Source organism: Lipotes vexillifer, unplaced genomic scaffold (genome assembly GCF_000442215.2).
Source record: "Lipotes vexillifer unplaced genomic scaffold, Lipotes_vexillifer_v1.1 scaffold90, whole genome shotgun sequence".
Classification (NCBI taxonomy): Eukaryota; Metazoa; Chordata; class Mammalia; order Artiodactyla; family Lipotidae; genus Lipotes; species Lipotes vexillifer.
In genome coordinates this window covers 3603632-3622863 of record NW_006782310.1, presented here as the reverse complement: position 1 = coordinate 3622863, position 19232 = coordinate 3603632, and the positions used below count along the sequence as shown (strand labels likewise).

Sequence of the window (19232 nt, the reverse complement as noted above, 5' to 3'; positions counted from 1 at the left end):
AAGAGTACTTTTGATATCTCTGGTAGACAAGAATGATGGTTAAACTCATGGGCAATGTTGGGTAAATGAGGGCTGTAAAGAAGACAGATGGTGAGTAACATGAAGACAAAACACATACCTAGGAATAGAGCAGGACGTTGCATCAGGAAGATAAAACAGTATGCTGTTTGGCTGTTGCGTGAATATGAGCGAGAGTAGTTTAGGGGTCTCACAATAATGTTCTTTTATAGGTTTTACATAGGCATAAAGTATCTGCCTTGTTGCCTTTTGGTTTGGGCCATTTGAGTTATTTTAAATCTTCTCATTTAGATGTTAGAGGTTAGATCATTTTCTTAAATTCAAAAGAACTGCTTTATATATATATATTTTTTCATATTAGTTTCCCATATTGGGAATTGTAATTGCTGACTACTCTCTTCCATTCCCAAATGATCTTTTCATCAGATGTGTGAGAATCAGAATGATTACTTTTGAGGAGTTCAAAGAGACATTAATCAGGCAGTTAACACTTATTAAATACCTACTGTGTACATAAACTTGAAAGTATTGATGAAAAAGAGGATTTAATCTGAATAATCTGAACAAATGCAAGAGCTCTTCATTTATAATCGCAAGTTTGTAAAAGCAAACAGCTGAGGAAATTTTTACTTTTAAAGATGAGACGGGTTCGGAGCGAAGCAGCATGCCTTACTAGATCAGTAAATTAAGATCCTATGCTTTCTTTGCACAGGAAAATATGCTCAAACAGCTAATTATTAGAGAAATGCAAATCAAAACTACAATGAGGTATCACCTCACAATGGTCAGAGTGGCCATTGTCAAAAAGTCTACAAATAATAAATGCTGATAGGGTGTGAAGAAAAGGGACCCCTCTTACACTGTTGGTGGGAATGTAAATTGGTGCTGCCCCTATGGAGAACAGTACGGAGGTTCCTTAAAAAACTAAAAATAGAGTTGCCATATGGTCCAGCAATCCCAATCCTGGGCATATGTCTGGGAAAGACAGAAACTCTAATTCAAAAAGATACATGCACCCCAATGTTCATGGCAGCACTATTTACAATAGCCAAGACATGGAAGCAACCTAAGTGTCCACTGACTGATGGGTACATAAGATGTGACACACACACACACAAACACACACAATGGAACACTACTCAGCCATAAAAAAGAAGGAAATAATGCCATTTGCAGCAACATGGATGGACTTAGGGTTTATCATACTAAGTGAAGTAAGTCAGACAGAGAAAGACAAATATCATATGATATCATTTATATGTGGAATCTAAAAAAATAATACAAACGAACTTGTTTATAAAGCAGAAACAGACTCACAGACATAGAAAACAATCTTATGGTTACCAAAGGGGAAGGGGGGAGGGATAAGTTAGGAGTTTGTGATTAACAGATAGACACTACTATATATAAAAGAGATAAACAACAAGGACCAACTGTATAGCACAGGGAACTATATTCAATACCTTGTAATAACCTATAATGGAAAAGAATCTGAAAAAGAATATATATACAAGCATGTGTGTGTATAACTGAATCACTTTGCTGTACACTTGAAACTAACACAACATTGTAAATCAACTATAATTCAATAAAAAATTTTTTAAAAAAGATCTACGCTTTGCTTGCTAACTCAGTGCCTGCGAGACATACACTGAGCTTGATTCTCCTCTTCCTTCAAAAAGAAATGATGACATCATCTTCCTTGCAGGATTGTTAGGAGATTCAAATACGATGCAATCAAAATACTTTGCAAACAGTAAATCACAATACAAAATATTAGTTATTATGGTTAATAAGAGCCTGTTACCTCTCCAGATAATAAACTACATGTAACATTCACAGAGATTGCTTTGGAGACCCTATGGATCACTAGCATTATCAACATACTCCTCAATAGTTGAAAGAAACTACTGCCATTTAAGCTCATGGAGAAGCAGCAACTGGGATGGGGGTGCCAAAGTAGAAGACAAACATCCAGAGAGATTTTCCCACCCCATCCCCTCAGGCAACCCTTCCCTAGTAGCAGAGAGGTGGGAGGTCTGCTGGTCTCCTTTGTCATCCTCTTATTGGGGTCGGCAGCCTGGCACACTCGCCCAATGACATCATTAGCACCAACACTCTGAGGTCACAGGTAAAGATAAGGTCACCCAGCTTGAGGCTCCACCTTGCCCTCTCTCTTCTGCAGTCTCCTGAATCCCTCTAAGGTCCCCACATGTCTACCGTCCTGAGCTGTGTTGTCCTCAAGCCTCCTTTGCCTCGTCTGCTGCCCATTTCTCATGTACCAGCCAGAGCAGCATCATTCTCTCCAGGAATTCCAGCACAACAGGGCTGTTGCTCCTGCACCACCTGATGTATAAGTATCTGGAATTCTGCATGTGTTGACATTCTACTTCAGATAGATTTCACATCACCTAATCTTCCGTAACATTCTTTCGGTACAGAGGATGACAATCCACCTACCCCCAACTAACCCATATTATTGGGAAAAGAGATTGCACCAAGTTTGCACCTGACTTTCTTCTAGGGGCTGGTTGGGTTCTGCCTGGAACCACTGCATGACCTTGAGGACTCCGTTACCAATCCATCCCCTGTGACTACGTCTTTCCAGCCTCTGGCCTGATTCCTCTTCCTGGCTGTCAACGGCTCACTACCTCCCTTAGGTTATGCAAATGTCAGAGCACTTAATTCCTAACAAGATGGCAATGAACAAATTGACATATTATTGAAATACCAAGCGTGGAAGGGGATTTCACTTGCTCTGAATCACTCTCTGTCAAAAGGTCAGAGCTACATAGATGTGTATATGGAACATTTCTATGAGGCACATTCTTTGAGGTGAAAACTTCAACTGTGCCAGTCAAACAGATGGATAGTATTTGGGTAGAAAGAGGATTCCTCCAATTTATAATGGGCATGCTCATAAATAAAGCTTTACTTAAATTCACATAAGAAAAATCCAAAGCTTCCCTAAAAATGTTACTATTTCTGAGCAATGCTGTATAGAACAATATAAATATCAGAACATTTTCTAAATCTTATTACATAATAATAATTGCTAACATCTTTAGGAATTTACCAAATGTCAGATACTTTGTAAGCACTTTACAAGTATTATCTCTTTACATATGATAAAGAGATAGTGAACCGCAATAACTATAGCGCTCTCTCTCACCAACTGTATGTCCTTGGACAGATTACTTAACCTCTCAGACTTAATTTCTTCATCTGTAAAATAAAGATGATGAAAGTACCTGATTCATGGGGTTATTGTGAGGATTAAAGGAAAGACAATAAGTACTTATATATATTTGGTGATTTCTATGTGCTAGGTATTGTTCTCTAAATGAGGATAAATTAAAATTAAATGAGTTAAACAAAAAACATTTAGAACAGTATCTGGTGCTTAGAAACTATTCTATTTTATTATATCAGAGAACTCACAGAACTCTCATATAATGTGCTCCTGTGTGTCTTCTAGTATGTTTGGGTTTCCCACTGTCATCCAAAATATTGGAAAGAATTCCATGGTCAGCCCATTGGCCAAATGGCTGCTATTCCCTCCTTACCTCCTCTGGCTGGCAGTTACCACCAAAGTCCTCCTTAATGTCAGGCTACTGTGCATCCCCTTCAGCGATACTCTCTCCTCCTCCCCCGAGCTCTTTATCTCCAAGACAACACTCCGTCTCCTCCACCTTCTTTTTCTGCATTTTACCAGAATCGTAAGACTTTGGAAGAAATCAAAATTAATTTCTTGGGAAACGTGGATCTCTGATGCTGGAAGTACCAGCTTCTACTATCTTCCACCCATAGATGAACTTGGATACGCTGCCAAAAGAAAAAAAAAAAGTCTACCCAAATGGGGCAAAGGCAGGAGACTAATAATGTACCCAAATCAGAAATTCAAGTTGAAGACGGTTTTCACAATGATAAAGGGAACTGTCTTCTGACCTTTCTAAATGAGCTTTAATTATGTATTTAAAAAATTCTTGGATGTTGGAAAGAAAAAAAATCACTATTCGTCAATATCAAAAAAAAAAAAAAACAAGATTTTTATGAAAGGGAAAATTTCATGAATATAAAGTTCCCACCTTAGTTACCTTACATCTTCACATAATATTGTGATGAGCCACACGTTCAACAACATAGATGATGTAGTGACACTTGCTTCCAACAGAATGATTTATGCAGGCTAATCTTGTTAGGACAACTTGCATATTATAAAATATGCTGTTTCCTTGGCCACAATAATCTTGCTCTAGTGCTGCATACAGGAATTGACACTTTTCAGGGAGGCTTAAAAAAATAAGTCAGATGTTCCCTACCTGACTTACTGTAAAGACAGACACCCGACACAACAGCTGACAAAGGAGTCAAACAATCTCCTTTTCAAGTTCCACTTTTACTTCCTTAGCTCAGAACCTCTCTTATCCTTGTTCTGGATCTTAGCGTTAACAACTTCTTCAGTTATTTCCATCCATCAAGTATGTCTTCCCTCTAGTCTATTTTCTGTGCTGCTGCTGGTATGAATTTCCTTAAATGTATATGGTTAACCAGACTATTCAGGATAAAGCAGTTTAAATTCCATAGAAGAGAGAGAACACTCAGCAGAGGTGGAGACTCAGCATGGCTTAACAGGGCTGCCTCTGGCCTGAGGTCCCAGCTTGCTACTTACTGGTGATGCAGTTTTCTTATCAATAAATGAGGACGATATTTGCTTCATAGGTTGTGGTGAGAATCAAATAAAATAAAGCACGAAAAGTGCTTGGCCTAATGCTCAGTGTCCAGTACGTGGTTATTGTGATTGTGAAGATGATGTGATGACGATGGTGGTGATGATGATAATGGTGGTGGTGATGGTGATGTTGGTGGTGATGATGTTGGTGATAGTGGTGGTGATGGTGCTGGTGGTGATAGTGGTGGTGGTGGTGGTGAGGTTGGTGGTGATGGTGGTGGTGATGGTGGTGGTGATGATGATGATGATCTGGTGATGCCTGAACATCTTTCTGAATTCTATCCTCGTTACATCTTCATGACTAGCTTACATTTCTAGAGATTTCTGATTCTCATTTCTCCCTGATTTTTCTATACTGTTCCCTCTCTATAAATTCTCCTTTCCCCAGCCTCCTATTTAATGCATATTACTTTCAAAGTTTATCTCAGTGCTTCCTTCTTCACAAAGCACTTTCTCACCCCTCCTCCATAATATCTGTTCTGTATCATATGACTCCTAATCATATTCCAAGGAAACTCTTCATCTAGGGACTCTGGAGAAACATTATCTTTTCAATGTCAAGTACAGTGTCTGATTTTAAAATAATAGAAAAAATATATTTTGGTCTCTGCCCTCAGTTGCTGGCACAGAGCTCCTAAAATCCTTGTAATTTCCTAAGGATAACAACACTAGGATCATCTTTCGTGCTAATATTTGTTTTTTGTTCCTGGTTCCGGATGCCAAGCTCCTAAGTCCTTTGGACTTAGGATAGGAGTTTTGTTTTAATGAGTTTTGTTTTAATGAGGTGACTCTTGGTGGGTTCTTGGGTAGCTTTGGGATGGAGGCTGGTCACCAGAAAGACCAAGCCATGATTAGAAGCTTGGAACTTTTAGCCCCACCCGTATCCTCCAGGAGAGGAACTGGGGATTGAGTTAATGAATGATCATGCCTACATGATGAAGCTTCCATAAAAATCCCAAAAGCATGGGGTTTGGAGAACTTCTGGGTTGGTGAACACATCCATGTTCTGGGAAGGTGCTGTATCCCAACTCCACAGGAACAGAACTGCCTGTGCTTGGGACCCTTTTGGAACTCACCCATGTATCTCTTCATCTGCTGGTCATCTGTATCCTTTATCATATTCTTTACCATACAATAATATTATACAATACTATACAATAAACGAGTAAACGTAAGTGTTTTCCTGAGTTCTGTGAGCTGATCTAGCAAACGATTGAAACTGAGGAGGTGGTTGTGGGAACCTCCCAATTTGCAGCCAGTCTGTGAGAAGCACAGGTGACAACCTGGACTTGCAACTGGCATGTGAAGTGGGAGTAGGGGCAGTCTGTGCAACTGAGCCCTTACCCTGAGGCATCTGACACTGACTCCAGGCAGTTAGTCATAATTGCTTGGTGTGGAAAATCCATACATCTGGTGTCAGCATGTAATAGCGAAGAACAAATCTGACCCCATATTACATCTGTTCCTTTTGCTTTAGCTTTTGTGCTTTGTTTACCTGTGCTTAGTCATGCTGGCTCTGCACCTTTCGTAAAAGAATGTTGCCTATAGCCTGAAATCCACAGGATGGCCTATTCTCATGGCTCTGACCTTTAAGAGTCCATTCATATACAGATAAAAAGTTGCAGAACAGAGAATAACATTTGTTTTGTTGGACATTTACAGGTACATCGTGACCTGACCTACATGGACAGCTGCAAGAACAAAGGATTCCTCCACCAAGAAGTCTGCAACAACCAACCTCGCCCCTCCCTTGCCTTTAAAAGTGCTTTGCTGACACCCTTTCAAGAGTTTGGGTTTTCTTTTGGGCACAAGCCACCCGTCTCCTTGAATGGCCCTGCGATAAACCTTTCTCTGCTCCAAACTCCAACGTTTCGATTTGTTTGGCCTCACTGTCCATCGGGCACATGAGGTAAGACGTGTTATTGGTAAGAAGTGTTGTGAGTGTGGTAGTAGTGTGAGAATAAGGGAAAATAGTGCATTTTTTCTTACACACTGACACATATAAATTCAACCTAAGTGGTTCTTTTTAATCAACGAGAAAATGAATGAACATTAGAATTCTTGAGTGAGCAAGGCTAAGGAATATTTGAGACCAAGACTTCTATGGGAAACCTTGGACTTAACAGGCTCCAGAATCAAAGTATCTCTCTGATCAGTATGGAAGGGAAATTTCATAAAGAATATTCACCTTTTCATCCTATGTCACCCTAATTCATCATAGATGCTTGAAATGAATCCATACATTAAATTAAATACAAAATTAAATAATTACATAAAAAATCCTCACAGATTTGTTGTGCTTAATTCTAGAGCTGCACTGTCCAAGAGGAAAGCACTTGTCAAATGTGGCTATTTAATTTAAATTACTTAGCATTAAATAAAATTAGAAATATAGTTCCTTAGTCATGCTAGTGTTATTTTGAGTGATCAGCAGCCACATGTGGCCAATAGTTACTGTACTGGACAGTGTAGACACAGAACATTTCTAACACCACAGAAGTTTCCACTGAACAACACTCCTCTAGATTTCTGCCATCTCCACTATCTAAATGCTAGGCTACAGGTGACATCAATTATCCTCTGCCATCCTTATATGAGCAGAAATTTCTTTTAAATGAAATTCAAACAGTAACAATTGGGAAGTATATCCTATTCAAAATATTATGCTGTTTTCTATCAAAGTCAAGCCATTCCAGATTTCACCATCTGGCACTTTGTTTCAGTGCAATTATAAAAATGTACCCTCTCTCCCCCAATTTGATAGGGGACTTTTAATTTAAAACATCAGTTGTGAAGACAAATGCATATATGTGGATAAAGGGATTCATAAACTATTTTACTCTCTAACATTAGCATTTGAATAATGCCTTATATTTGTATACTTAGATTATCTCAGCTAGTCCACAGCAGGACCCAGGCATTCTGACTCTCAAGTCAAGACCCTTTTCTCTACAACATGCTGCCTATACATGTTCTAACTAAAAAGAGGAGCAGTGGAGCAGGTTTGGCTTTAGGTAAGCACAGAGCCATGTCTATGACTTCTTACAGCTTTAGAGCTATCAGAGCAGAAACATAAGCTGGCATGTTTGTTACATTTCTCAGATATTTTTTTTTCATAATGACTGCCCTTGTTTATACTCATAAACATCACAACAATGAAAAACCTTGTATATATGCTTGACCATTTATTTTGTTAGGATATTTTCCTAGTAGTAGAATTGTTGGGTCCAAGGGTGTGTAATTTTTAAGGCCTTTGCTACACATTTCTAGGCTGACCCCTCCCCAATGTGTCAATTTATACTCTCAATAGCAGCATTTTCCACCCCTTCCTAACACTGGGTGTTATCACCCTCTCTCCTCCTCTTGCTTCTCTCTTTTAAAAATATTTGCTAAAGATTAAAATGGTATTTGTTTGTTTAATTTGTAGGTATTTAAAAAATACTAGTGAATACAACACCAAAGACATGATACATGAAAGAAATAATTGATAAGCTGAACTTCATTAAAATTAAAAATGCTGCTCCATGAAAGACAATATCAAGAGAATGAGAAGACCAAGCCAGAGACTGGAAGACAATATTTGCAAAAAGACACATCTGATAAAGGACTGTTATTCAAAATATACAAATAACTCTTAAAACTTAACAATAAGAAAACAATCTGGTTAAAATATGAGCCAATGACCTAAACAGACACCTCACCGAAAAAGACATACAGATGTCAAACAGGCATATGGAAAATGTCTACATCATATGTCATTAGGGAAATGCAAATTAAAACAATGAGATATCACTACACACCTATTAGAATGGCCAAAGTCCAGAATACTGACAACACTAAATGCTGGTGAGATGTGGAGCAACGGGAACTCTCATTCATTGCTGATAGGAATTCAGAATGGTATAGCCACTTTGAAAGACAATTTGGTGGTTTCTTACAAAACTAAACATACTCTTACCATATATTCTAGTAATTGCACTCCTTGTTATTTACCCCCCAAAAGCTGAAAACTTATTTCCACACAAAAACCTGCACATAGATGTTTAGAGCAGTTTTATTTACAATTACCGAAACTTGGAAGCAACCAAAATGTCCTTCAGTAGGTGAACGGATAAACGGTGGTACATCCAGACAATGGAATATTATTCAGTGCTAAAAAAAATGAGCTATCAAGCCATGAAAAGACATGGAGGAAACTTAAATGCATATTATAGAGTGAAAGAAACCAATATGAAAAGGCTATATATTGTATGATTCTAACCACCTGACATACTGGAAAAGGCAAAACTATAGCAACAGTAAAAAGATCAGTTGTTTCCACGATGAGATGGGGGAGGGGTTTGTGTGTGGGGGGGAGAAGGGATAACTAGGCAGAACACAGAGGATTTTTAGAGCAGTGAAAATACTCTATATGATATTATAACAATGGATATATATATATATATATCATTATACCTTTATCTAAACCCATACAATGTACATCACCAAGAGTGAACCCTAAGGTAAACTATGAACTTTGGGTGATTATTATATGTCAACGTAGATTCATCTTTGGTAAAAAATTTTGTACCATTCTGGTGACTGGTGTTGATGATGAGGGAGGTCATGCAGGTGTGGGGACAGAGAGTATATGGGAAATCTCTGTACTGCCCCCCACAATTTTGTTGCAAACCTAAAACTGCACTAAAAAAAGGTCTTAAAAAATTAGTGCATAGCCAGGACATGGAAGCAACCTAAGTGTCTGTCCATCAACAGATGAATGGATAAAGAAGATGTGGCACATATATACAATGGAATATTACGCAGCCATAAAAAGAAACGAAATTGAGTTATTTGTAGTGAGGTGGATGGACCTAGAGTCTGCCATACAGAGTGAAGTAAGTCAGAAAGAGAAAAACAAACACCGTATGCTAACACATATATATGGAATCTAAGAAAAAAAGAAGGTCATGAAGAACCTAGGTGTAAGACGGGAATAAAGACACAGACCTACTAGAGAATGGACTTGAGGGTATGGGGAGGGGGAAGGGTAAGCTGTGACAAAGTGAGAGAGTGGCATGGACATATATACACTACCAAACATAAAACAGAAAGCTAGTGGGAAGCAGCCGCATAGCACAGGGAGATCAGCTCGGTGGTTTGTGACCACCTAGAGGGGTGGGATAGGGAGGGGGGGAGGGAGGGAGACGCAAGAGGGAAGAGATATGGGAACATATGTATATGTATAACTGATTCACTTTGTTATAAAGCAGAAACTAACACACCATTGTAAAGCAATTATACTCCAATAAAGTTGTTAAAAAAAAAAGAGAGCTGGGCATTAAGCCTTGGTAGACTCCAATAAATGCTGAGGAGAAATCAACAATGGAGGCTCTGAACGAATAGTCTATGAGGTAGAAGGAAAATCAAAGATATGTGATGCCCTTAAAGCCAAGTGAAGAAATATTTCAAGAAAGAGGAAATGATCAACTGTGTCAAACACTGCTGGCAGTTAACAAGATGAAACTGAAAAATTATCACTGGACCCAGAAACATGAAGATTGATTACTTTGCCAAAGTTATAAAGCCTGAATGGAGTGAATATAAGAGGGAATATGAGGATAGGAAATAAAATAGAGATAATAGACAACTCTTTTGAGGAGTTTTGCAGTAAGGTGGAATTGAGAAATAAAGAAGCTTTTGCAAGGGGGAATAAAAAATTAGTGCTGTTCTCTTTCTTATTGATTTATGAGATTTCATTATATATTACAGATACTCACCTTTTCTCTTTCATGTATGCTGCAAATATTGATTCTAGTTTGCTGTTTGACTTTTAGTTTTGCTTATAGCATTTTCCAGAAGTAATAAGTTTCATATAACCATTCCTTTATGGTTTCTGCCTTTGAAGGCATACTGCTCTATCTCAAGTTCTATATTTTCTTCTACTACTTTGATGGATCCACATTTTATATTGGAATTACTAATCCATCCATTGGAATTCCAATTCCATCCATTGGAATTACTAATCCATTATTTTTTTCATGTGAGGGTAGGTACAGGCAAGTGGTTTTTCTAAGTATAATTTTTCCCCAAACAAACCCAAATTAGTAAGTTTCAGACATGAAATATCATTGTTATTTAAAACAAATAATTAAAAATTTAAAAGATAATTAAGATATTTATATGGTGTCAAGAGCGAACATTTTATAATGTAAGTGCCAGGTAGAGGGGAATAATAATAATAATATCACTCTAAAATGTATCAAGCTAATATTATCATGAAAGTGAAACCAGTTGATTGTACCATTTTATATATTAAAAATGTAACAAACTGTTCATTCCTAGCAATGCACTTACTCTTTTCCTATCAGATACTGGCCCATACATTGTACAATTATTGATGAGTTTAATCTTTATTGATGGAAGCCTCTATTGCTTATTGAACAAAGTCAACATCTTTTATAATGAACTCTGAGAAGACCATAACAAGCACTTATTGTTAGTGATTTGTAAATGCTATTAACGGAATTAATGAAAGTTGGGAGGAAATATCTGAAAATCATACCACCTATTAGAAATTTTCCATTTCTTTCTAAAAAACATTGGCCTTTGACTACATACAGAGCTTACAGCTTTCTAATGAAGTCTGTCTTTCTCTCTGAATTAACCATTATTGCCATTATAATCACCATCATGATCATGATACAATTACTCTTTTTTTCATTTGAAATATTTAAGAATATTTTAAAAGAGTCCAATTTTGTCATACAAAAAACCACATGGTTGTCAATAATAAAATCCACTTTAATGAAGTCATAGCTTTAAAAATAGCAACACCTAAAAGTAGAATATCTAGCTGATATTGAGTCATCATTCATTGGCTTGATCTTCATCTATTTCAGAAACATTGCCTTGGGGTGGAAAAATTATCATTAGTTTTGTTGAAGAGCCTATAATAGTCAATATGATTCTTCTCTATCATGACTTGAACATCTATCTCCTTAATAGAGGTAAATGTTTGCAGATAATTAGCTATTTGTCTGCGAGGCTAGGGAACTCTACAAATTAGAGCTAAAATGTTAAGAAATACTCCCAATCATTCAAAATTAACAATAAAGCATGATTTAAACAAGAGTTGACAAAAATGATTCAATCAAAATATCTTTGCAAAATTTCTAATTTAAAGCAAGAACATCAAAAGTCATTTTGCTTCTTAAGACTATAAAGTATTCCATACAGCCATTATGGAAAACAGTGTGGAGGTTTCTATAAACACTCAAAATAGAGCTACCGTATAGTCCAGCAATCCCTCTTCTGAGTATATACCCAAAGGAAATTAAATCAGTACCGGAAGAGATATCTGTACTCCCACGTTCATTGTAGCATTAATCACGATAACCAAGATATGGAAACAATCTAAGTGTCTGTCAGCAGATGAATAGATAAAGAAATTGTGGCATATACTTACAATGGAATACTATTCAGCCTTAAAAAAGAGTAAGATCCTGCCATTTGCAACAAAACAGATGAACCTGGAAGACACTATACTAATGAAATAAGGCAGACACAGAAAGAAAACTACTGTGTGATCTCACTTATATGTGGAATCTAAACAAGGTCAATACATAGAAGCAGAAGTTAGAATGATGGCTACCAGGGGATATGGGGTGAGGGAAATGGAGATGTTGGTCAAAGGGTATGAAGTTGCACTTATATAGGATGAACTAGTCTAGAGATCTAATGTACAGCCTGGTGATTAGAGTTAATAATTCTGTATATTGTATAACACAAATTTGTTAATAGATTTCAGGTGCTCTCATCACACACAAAACGGTAACTATTTGAGCAGAAGATATGTTAATTAGCTTGACTGTAGTTATCATTTCACTACATACATGTATATCAAATCATGTTGTATACCTTAAATACATACAATTCTTATTAAAAAATAAAATTTAAAAGGAGCTTCCATCTTATGGACCTCTCAGTTATGATAACCTTAAAAATGGACATGTGCATATGGCCTAGTGTCAACTGCATAAAAATCACAAAAGTTGGGTATATATTGATTTTTATACACTTCTAGCTCTAATGCCTAAGCTAGCTGATATCTTAGCCCAAAACAGGAAGGACTGAAACATATTCAGCTATAGGAATTTGTTTTCATTTCAATTAGTAGAAAGGAACTATTCATGCCTTACCACATACTTGAAACATGGAAAAGTGGAAAGCTAGTATTATTTGCTAACTTCACCTCATCCACACTATACTTTCTCTCTTTTTTTGTATACAGAGGTTTAACCCATTCCAATACTGAGAGAAAGAAGAAAGCTTGGTTAAGAGATCATTCACACTTTTAGCTTTACCTTTTGTCTATTTTTCTTTGCTTGTGTCTTCTCTCTGTGTCTCTCTGTGCCTTTCTCTTGCTCTCCCTCTTTCTACCTCAGGTACTGCCAATATCTTGTGAGAATTTCACAATTTAAAATATTTTACCGGTACCATCTTTCACCAATTCTTGGTAATTTCCTATTTTTAAGTAATAACAACTTAGGCTTGTGAAAATATTTTGGAGGACATGCTCATAGCTTGTTCTGTATTCAAAGCAACAAAGGGAAAAAAGAAAGAATGAATTTGGATACAAGCATGGACATTTTACAAATGTTACAAATGTGCTATTATAATGCTTTTGATATTTGTTACCATGAAAATACTTCCCCTTATTTGAAATCATGGCAAAAAATTGTTTTGAATAATTATGACTCCTTGCTCAAATTTAGAAGATGGCCTGAATGTATGAAAACTAGAGAGACTAAAAATAGCAATGAAAATCACAGAGCATAAACGAATTTTAAAAAATCTAAGTGTCCCTTTTTGAAGAAAGAGTGGTATAGGACTAACCTTGGGATAATTTATTGGCTTTTATCCTAATAGGTGCCAATTAGTGGCAAATAAATTGCTTTTAGCTAAGGAAGTATTTTTCAAAAGTACTTTTCAAAGCCTCTCCTATAAGAAAACACTCCAGTGAGTACTGGGCAGTGAATACCCTTGAATAACGGTGGGTTCTGCTAGTGTTCAGTTAGGTTTTGTCTCTGAAGCTGCCAAGACAACTTTGTTCAAGGAGGAGAAAAGTTGCCTAGGTTAGCCCTTAACTAAAAAATGAAAGTAAATCCTAACGTCTTATGAGATAGCTAAACATCAAACATCAGCAGAAAGCAGGAACAAGAAATCAAAACAAGTTATTCATAAATTTTCTACTTCTTTAACTTGCTTCGCACATACCAAAGCCTCCCCTTTTGAAGCAAGCTGCTAGGGTGATACGTAAACAACGCAATGAGGAGTTGCCTGTGCTCTGGGAACTGATGCTTCACGGAGCCACACTGAATTCTTTACATTCAGCTCTAACCAGCCTCGAAGCAAAAGAGTTCATTTTCTACTGCCCCGTATTGTATTTACTTCTATTTTCATATCCCCTAAGACACATATGACCACAGTGTCTGAAAGAATGGGATATTAATGGAAATAAGATACGTTGTAAAAATTACAGATAAAACCGAACTCTTTGTGTTGGATAAGGTTGGTAGTAATAGAAAGAAAGAGGAATGGAAGCCCAGATAGAATAAATACACTGAATAACATGCTGGAGAACTTGGTCCTACGGCTTCATTTAATATGAGACAAGCAGCTTTGGATCCATGCCACTAATAAGGTGTCCTCTATGAAAAGTGAACCATTTTCAAAGAAGAAAACAAGGAAACACTTTTCTCAGGTTTACATTGATCCAAAGATGCGAATTATTGCATTCTTATGACTTCCTTTCCAGTTTTCTTTCTTTGACTTGCATGCACACCCTCACCCGTAATACCATAAAACTATACAAATTCACAATGTTTCAGACTTTCAAATTAAAAACAGATGAAATCGGAGGTGGGGGAGTTGGGGTATGGAGACAGGAGAAATTTGTCCTGTGCCCATGTGGGGGGCGGGTGACAGTGAAATTCCACCCGGCAAGTTATGCCACTGCAACAGAAGAAGTAAGAGGAGGTCAGTTTCATAGATTCAACTGAACCTTACCTGGTTTTGTAGTTAAATGCAGCAACATGCCCCTAATTCTTCCTCTAAAGTACTACATATGCTGAAAACTAGAGTATTTGACCTTACACATTTCCACAGAAGAAAGTCCAAAGTAACCTTTAACTTCAATAAAACGCTGTGTTCATTCTTCCCCTTGTGCTCAACACACAGCAATCTAATACACCTCATCATGTGGTCTGTTACCATGGTAGCAATGAATCCAGCTGCTGAAATACAAAAGACTGACAAAAAGTTGCTTTTTTCCCCTCCACCCACCCTGACAAAGTCAGGTTTTTTTTTTTTCCTGTATGACAAGTCTAATTTGAATATGTTTCAGTTGCTGACTGAACTTCATGAACAAGGAAAAAAGAAAAATGAATAACAGAGATGTAAGAATAAACGGGCTCCCAGGACATTTAAACCAACTAGTGAAATACCTATAATGCACTTTTAAGTTGCCACTAATCCCTTGAAATACTGATCATTATCTACTAGTTCTGCTGACCAATATTTTGAAGTGCCAGTTACTAACTCATTGGAAATGCAGCATTAATCTCACTGCATCTTTAAAAATATTTTTAAAAATAACATGAAATGACTCAATAAACACAGACACTGAAAAACACTACATCATTATATGAAGGGCTAGTCTCAAAGTATTTTTCTAGGGCAAACTTCTAATCACAGCTCAGAGGTGGGAGGTAAAATTCTTCATTTTCTTTTCATCAAAACCCTGTGTTTAACTGTTACTTAAACAGATTAGATTTCAGTTGTATTTAAAATGCTCGTAGATTTGAATCTTCGAGCCTAATCCGTCTACTAGAATCAACCAAACTATATCTGGGGGCTCTATATTAAAAATAGAGATCTAGGTGTCAGGATAATATCAACTCTGAACAATCCTGGGATCCCCAAACCAATGGCTACATAATTAAGATTTAAGGAATCACCTCCATTTTCTTCCCAATACTTTAGGAAGGCTGATGGGAGGAGTCCTGGGTGACTGGGGATTTACCTTATTTCAGCTGCTGTTCTTCCCTCCCACCATGGGGCTCTGTCCTCCAGCCAGCGACTGCTTTGTCCCTCAGGCCTTGCACTGCCACCCTGCTTCCACAGTCTTGCTTATTTCCTAAATTTAGCTCATATTTCATAATAATGTGTTTATATACCTAACTTCTCTCTTTAGATATGGACTCTCCTAGGAAGGGAAATGTCTTACTCATCTTTCTACACGAAGTAAACAGCAACAGTTTTGGCCCAACGGAGGGCTCAGGAGAAATATTTCTTATTTTCTTTTTTTTTTTTAAATTATAGTTGATTTACAATGCTGTGTTAGTTTCTGGTGTACAGCAAGGTGATTCAGTTTTTAATATGCATAAGTAATAAATATATTTATTCTTTTTCATATTCTTTTCCATTATGGCTTATTGCAGGATACTGAACATAGTTCCCTGGGCTATACAGTAGCACTTTGTTGTTTATCTATGTTTATCTATTTTAAATATAATAGTTTGTAGTTTCTAATTCCAAACTCCTAATTTATCCCTCTCCCACACCCTTTCCTCTTTGGAACCATATATTTGTTTTCTGTGTCTGTGAGTCTGTTTCTGTTTTGTCAATAAGTTCATTTGTATCATTTTTAAGATTCCACATATAAGTGATATCATATAGTATTTGTCTTTCTTTTTCTGACTTATTTCACTTAGTATGATAATCTCTAGGTCCATCCATGTTGCTGCAAATGGCATTATTTCATTCTTTTTTTTAATGGCTGAGTAATGTTCCATTGTATATATACCACACCTTCTTTATCCATTCATCTGTCTATGGACATTTAGTTTGTTCCCATGTTTTGGCTATTGTAAATAGTGCTGCTATGAACATTGGGGTTCATATCATTTTTTTTTTTTTTTTTTGCAGTACGAGGGCCTCTCACTGTTGTGGCCTCTCCCGTTGCGGAGCACAGGCTTTGGACGTGCAGGCTCAGCAGCCATGGCTCGCGGGCCCAGCTGCTCCGTGGCATGTGGGATCTTCCCGGACCGGGGCACGAACCTGTGTCCCCTGCATCGGCAGGCGGACTCTCAACCACTGCGCCACCAGGGAAGCCCCATATCTTTTTGAAGTAGAATTTTTTCCACTTCAAGATACTTTTTGTATCTTTTTGAAGTAGAGTTTTCTTCAGATATATGCCCAGTAGTGGGATTGCTGGGTCATATGGTAGCTCTATTTTTAGTTTTTTAAGGAACCTCCATCCTGTTCTCCATAGTGGCTGCACCAATTTACATTCCCACCAACAGTGCAGGAGGGTTCCCTTTTCTCCACATCCTCTCCAGCATTTATTATTTGTAGACTTTTGATGATGGCCATTCTGACTGTTGTGAGGTGGTACCTCATTGTAGTTTTGATTTTCATTTCTCTAATAATTAGCAATGTTGAGAATCTTTTCATATGCCTATTAGCCACCTGTATCTGTATGTCTTCTTTGGAGAAATGTCTACTTAGGTTTTCTGCCCATTTTTTGGATTGGCTTTCGTTGTTGTTGTTGTTATTGAGTTGTATGAGCTGTCTTCATATCTTGGAAAACAATCCCTTGTCGGTCGCATTGTTTGCAAATATTTTCTCCTAGTCCATAGGTTGTCTTTTCATTTTGTTCAGTTGCTATTTCTTAAATGGATACAGCAGGAAATGAATGTTTTATCTTAGTGCCATGGAGGAAACCTCAGCTCCTCCAGAACTGTGTTCAAAGCTTTCTCTCTTGTGGTTAAACCCTTAAGAGGTCTGCACAGGTTTTTCCTTAATATTCTATACCACAAAAGGACGTGGACAGTAGGAGCTCAGAGCTCTTAAGAAGATCAATCATGGACTTACCCAGATGTGGGTGTGAAACCCAGCTCCCGCCCGCCCGTGGTAGTTTGGGATCTTGGAGAGATTATTTAACCTCTCTAAACCTAGATTACTCTTCTGTAAACTTCCTACTTTAAAGAGTTACAAAAAAATATTAAATAAGATAGTTCAAGGGAAGCACCAAGCAGTGAGCTTGGAAACAAACTAAATGCTCAATAAATCATTGCTTGTACTATTTGGTAAAAATGTTTATGATTTTTTAACAAGAGGGACAATGAGAAAGTTCACTGACACCTGACTTTCTCTTGCTGATAAAACTGTCATTTTCAATCAGATACATATCATCAATCATTTGTTTCATAGTATAAGTTTGGGTAAGGACACAGCATGAATACAGTGACCATTTCAGGCAAATATCTAGGGTTGCTTGCTCCCACCTCCAAACCAGCTAGGGGGGGATAACCAGTCAAAAGGTTGTTATTGTAAAGCAATTATACTCCAATAAAGATGCAAAAAAAAAAAAAAAAAAAAGGGTTATACATACTCTCAGTGCAAAACGGACTGTGGGAAGAATGTTAAACTTGGTAGTCAATTAAAATTTTCTTTTAAATATGAAAGAAAAATACATTAAGGAAAGCAGTTCATTTTGTTACCTGGATTCTCAAGAAATGGTCTATATGTTATTTATTAGTGTTTTTTTCAAATTAAAATGGGGTATAAAGAACTTTTATCATAAAGAACCTCAGATTAGAAACTACATACATAGATTGCATTTTAAACAATTTACCAATGTTGGATTGACAGTAGCCTTCAAAAGATCACCCTTACAGCAGTAATTAACACAATATTGTAAATCCACATACTTCAATTAAAAATAATACTTAATTAAAAAAAAATCACCTTGATCTGTAACAAGGGCTGTAAACTGCCCACCAATACAGCCTTTTAGCTGTTTTTCTCCACAGTCATCTAACTCAGGAAATTACCTGACACCAAAGCCAATTGCATTGGAAAATTAGCAACAAAATCCCTTTGAAGACTTACAGTGCAAAGAAGCAGCCAGAGGTTAAGAAAGACCCGTGGGAGAGAAAAAACTTTCATTGCAGGAAGTTGCCAGAAAGAAAAAAATGAATGTTGCACACTGCAAAATTTCTCTAACATTATTAAAAAAAAAAAAAAAAGCCCTACAATGAATCCGTAGAGATTATTAAAATAGCTTTGGCACTGCTACAACTCTGAAAAATCCTTGAGTGTTGTGATTCATGATGACACAATTCTATAAAGCACATAAGTGAGGCAGAACATGCAAAGAGGCAAGAAGCACCTGCATTGGAAAATCAGCACCCCCTAATCCTCTTCAGGACAGCTGATGAAGGAAAGGCTAATAGGACCACAATTTGAATAATTCATAACTATTCTCATGTGTGGCTGGCTGAACAGAAACTCACTGCTTGCATTCATTTCTTTGGGAGTCTCTACCGTGTGCCTTTTTTTCTCCTACCGATTGGTTATGTATCTGATTCTTCTTCATTTTGTAAATTTAAGAGCATATCGTTTATGTAGTTAATGTAGACTGCTACTAGAGCAT

The 19232-nt window shown here is 37.1% G+C and overlaps 1 protein-coding gene across 10 annotated transcripts in view; it reads right to left on the bottom strand.

Moving 5' to 3' along the window:
* DTNA (dystrobrevin alpha) overlaps window positions 1–19232 on the bottom strand; it is a 393226-nt gene that overhangs the window by 157457 nt on the left and 216537 nt on the right. The window contains exon 1 of one of the 10 annotated variants that reach the window (XM_007455189.1): window positions 14801–15016. The exons of the other annotated variants lie outside the window; for them this stretch is intronic. The gene's annotated coding sequence lies outside the window, so the exon portion shown is untranslated. Of the gene's footprint in view, window positions 1–14800; window positions 15017–19232 lie in introns of those variants that run through there. 10 annotated transcript variants of the gene reach the window in all.